Raw genomic sequence first — 4,293 nt, forward strand, 5'->3', positions numbered from 1 at the left:
CTGCCTGCCGTGTGCCGACACAGAGGTAGCCACAGCCGTGAACTACCGCACTGTACACTGGTTGATAAAGAGATAGTAGTATACTCGTAACAATTAGGATGACACTATGACGGTATAAAGAATGAAAAAAAAACCACGGTTAGGTGGTAGGTATATAATAATAAATAATACAATTCTGGTCGGACGGACTGCCTGCCGTGTGCCGACACAGAGGTAGCCACAGCCGTGAACTACCGCACTGTACACTGGTTGATAAAGAGATAGTAGTATACTCGTAACAATTAGGATGACACTATGACGGTATAAAGAATGAAAAAAAAACCACGGTTAGGTGGTAGGTATATAATAATAAATAATACAATTCTGGTCGGACGGACTGCCTGCCGTGTGCCGACACAGAGGTAGCCACAGCCGTGAACTACCGCACTGTACACTGGTTGATAAAGAGATAGTAGTATACTCGTAACAATTAGGATGACACTATGACGGTATAAAGAATGAAAAAAAAACCACGGTTAGGTGGTAGGTATATAATAATAAATAATACAATTCTGGTCGGACGGACTGCCTGCCGTGTGCCGACACAGAGGTAGCCACAGCCGTGAACTACCGCACTGTACACTGGTTGATAAAGAGATAGTAGTATACTCGTAACAATTAGGATGACACTATGACGGTATAAAGAATGAAAAAAAAACCACGGTTAGGTGGTAGGTATATAATAATAAATAATACAATTCTGGTCGGACGGACTGCCTGCCGTGTGCCGACACAGAGGTAGCCACAGCCGTGAACTACCGCACTGTACACTGGTTGATAAAGAGATAGTAGTATACTCGTAACAATTAGGATGACACTATGACGGTATAAAGAATGAAAAAAAAACCACGGTTAGGTGGTAGGTATATAATAATAAATAATACAATTCTGGTCGGACGGACTGCCTGCCGTGTGCCGACACAGAGGTAGCCACAGCCGTGAACTACCGCACTGTACTGTGTCTGCTGCTAATATAGACTGGTTGATATTTAAAGAGATATTAGTAGTATACAACAATACTATACTGGTGGTCAGGCACTGGTCACCACTCCTGCAGCAAAAGTGTGCACTGTTAATTAATATAATTGTACTCCTGGCTCCTGCTAACAACCTGCAGTGCTCCCCAGTCTCCCCCACAATTAATTATAAGCTTTTAATTTATACATTGATGACTGTGCAGCACACTGGGCTGAGCTGAGTGCACACAGACTGAGTCACACTGTGTGACTGACTGTGCTGTGTATCGTTTTTTTTTTCAGGCAGAGAACGGATATAGCAGAGAGAAGTGAACGGATATATTATATTAAATAAAAGTTAACTAGCAACTGCACTGGTCACTGACTGTGGTAAACTAACTCTGTCTGCGACTCTGCACAATCTCTCTCTATCTAATCTATCTATCTCTATTCTAATGGAGAGGACGCCAGACACGTCCTCTCCCTATCAATCTCAATGCACGAGTGAAAATGGCGGCGACGCGCGGCTCCTTATATAGAATCCGAGTCTCGCGATAGAATCCGAGCCTCGCGAGAATCCGACAGCGTCATGATGACGTTCGGGCGCGCTCGGGTTAACCGAGCAAGGCGGGAAGATCCGAGTCGCTCGGACCCGTGGAAAAAAAAGTGAAGTTCGTGCGGGTTCGGATTCAAAGAAACCGAACCCGCTCATCTCTAATTTAGATTTGGGGTTTTGAATTATTAACCATATATTCATATGTGACAGATACTGTTATTCCTGTGCAACAGTTCCCCTCTTTTTTCCCCTTTCCCTTATGTATGGCGGTGGTATGCAGGAAATGGGCTTTACCAGGAGTGGAATGTTGGTCCAGGAGGTGGGCACTCCCAGGAGGATGAGGAGGGTGGGGTGGGTCCAGGAGATGGGATCTACCAGGAGGATGAGGTGGGTCCAGGAGATGGGATCTACCAGGAGGATGAGGTGGGTCCAGGAGATGGGAGCTCCCAGGAGGGGGAGGTGGGTCCAAGAGATGGACACTACAAGGAGGGGGAGGTGGGTCCATGATATGGACACTACCAGGAGGATCAGGTGGGTCTAGGGGATGGGCACTACCAGGAGGGTATGGTGGGTCCAGGAGATGGGAGCCACCTGGAGGATGGGGTGGGTTCAGGAGGTGGGAGCTACCAGGAGAGTGAGGTGGGTCTAGAATATGGTCAAAACATGTTTCTACTATATATTATTTACTGTCGGCCCTCCTGTATTCCAGAGTCATGCAGTTATGGGGGCTTATGTATTAGCCTGTGAGATGCTGACACTGTTGAGATTCTGGTGAGTTTGCCCATATTTGGCAATCATTTAAAAGGCAAGACCAGGTTGGTGTTGTCTGTCACGGCTGAGGTTATTTGTGAACACGGTCTAGGTCTGGTCTCTGGGTCTGGACTTGAGAGTTGTGGACAGAATTGCGCAGGCTGAAGATATGATTTCCTCATGCAGACGTGGCAGTTGACTGAGGAATATAGGAGAGGAAGTGACCAGCTATTTGGGTACTGAAACACTGCTGGCGTGAACCACCAGTGCAATCGGTAGCTGGAGGGTCCCCGAGAACGGAAAGTCTATGAAGACCAGCATTAGGAGGGCTGGGAGTTACCAGCAGACAGATTGGCAGAAGGCTGGGTGGAACAAGCACAGCAGGTTTTCCAGATGCTGGATGGAACCAGTGAAGTAGAGTTTGCTAAGGATGCTGTGTGGAGTCAGCAAGGCAGGTTTTCCGAAGTTCTGAACGGAACCAGCAGCACAGGTTTTCGGAGAATGCTGTGTGATGTCAGCAAGGCAGGTTTTCCGAAGTGCTGGACAGAACCAGCAGCACAGGTTTTCTGAGAATGCTGTGTGATGTCAGCAAGGCAGGTTTTCCGAAGTGCTGGACGGAACCAGCAGCACAGGTTTTCTGAGAATGCTGTGAGATATCAGCAATGCAGGTTTTCCGGACGCTGGTTGGAACCAGCAAGGCACAGATGCTGCGGTGGTATTCAGAACAGTCTTTAGATGCACTGGGACGGCACACCTATGCCCCTGGACACGCTGAGATGTAAATACCGGTATGGCCCTTTAAGATCAGCCAAGGAGTCAGCTAGTACTGAGATAGGATTAGTACTTGGTCACTTATAGCTGGAGATTCAGGAGCTCTACACAGACTGAAAGACAACAAAGCACTGACAGCTTACCTGTGCTGGGACTTGGAATTTATGCCTCCTGCTCTCTGCTGACTGGCTGATGGATTCACCTGACCAGGAACTGATTCCGGATTGGGCCCAGGAAGGTCATCTGACCAGGAACTGGTTTTGTAGGGAATTCCGGCGTGGTGAGGCCTAGGCAGTTTGCTAAGGTCACCGGATCCATTGGCGTTGACAGGGGAGCCACAGTGTAGCAGCTGACCACGCAGGATGCCAGGAGACCACAAGGATGACGGAGCACACCAGGGCTTGCGGCAGAGGTAAGACAGAGCGCGACTGGGTAGCACTGAAAGCCTCCGTTTTGTGATTTTGCCCTTTTAATAATTGGTGCTTTAAAAATACGGTCTGACTCGCTGGACATTATATACTTTAAGATACAGGCACTGGACCCACTGTAGTTTACTGAGTATGAGAATGGACAGAATGTGACACTGGTCTCTATAGGGGCTGTAACAACAGTACAGACAACACAGCCAATATAATATAAAAGATGCAACTGACCCCGACGTGATTGGAACACACAACCTTCTGATTTGGAGTCAGACGCGCTACCGTTGCACCACAAGGTCCCTTACAAATCCTGGAACCGCATATAAGTTAATAACGCGAAGGTCATGGGTTCAATTCCCGTGTGGGCAGCTTTGTTTTTTCTTTTACTGTATTTATTTTTTGCTGTACAGTTTGTGTACATGTGCGAGAAATTTTGGCCAAACATGTGCTAAGAGCCTCACGTATGCTCCATGTGAACTGTAGAGTTTATCATCATTATTTTGACTGTTAGTATTCTCAGTGCCTTGAGTGTCCGCCTGCATATGGCACTACAAGTCTCAGCATATAACCTTTTTTTTTTTTTTAGACAACAATTTCTTTATTATTATTTGAAATAATCATCATGACAACATATACATTTACAATGAATACAACGATGACGGCATTACAGAAAAATAGGTATAACAATTTAGAAGTTATGTTAGAGAAGAAGTATAATTCCCATATCAGGGAATCTAAGATAAAGGAGAGAAAAAGGAAATAACTAAGTAATTCTAGCAATATATATCAGAACCCTCCT

General features: G+C 46.2%; 1 non-coding gene across 1 annotated transcript; it reads right to left on the bottom strand.

The window, feature by feature from the left end:
* Positions 1-3,721: 3,721 nt before the first annotated feature.
* On the bottom strand, positions 3,722-3,793 carry TRNAW-CCA (transfer RNA tryptophan (anticodon CCA)). The gene has a single exon. It is a non-coding gene; the product is annotated as a tRNA-Trp (tRNA).
* Positions 3,794-4,293: the final 500 nt, after the last annotated feature.

The sequence above is a fragment of the Pseudophryne corroboree genome, chromosome 6 (assembly GCF_028390025.1).
Source record: "Pseudophryne corroboree isolate aPseCor3 chromosome 6, aPseCor3.hap2, whole genome shotgun sequence".
In the NCBI taxonomy this organism is placed as follows: Eukaryota; Metazoa; Chordata; class Amphibia; order Anura; family Myobatrachidae; genus Pseudophryne; species Pseudophryne corroboree.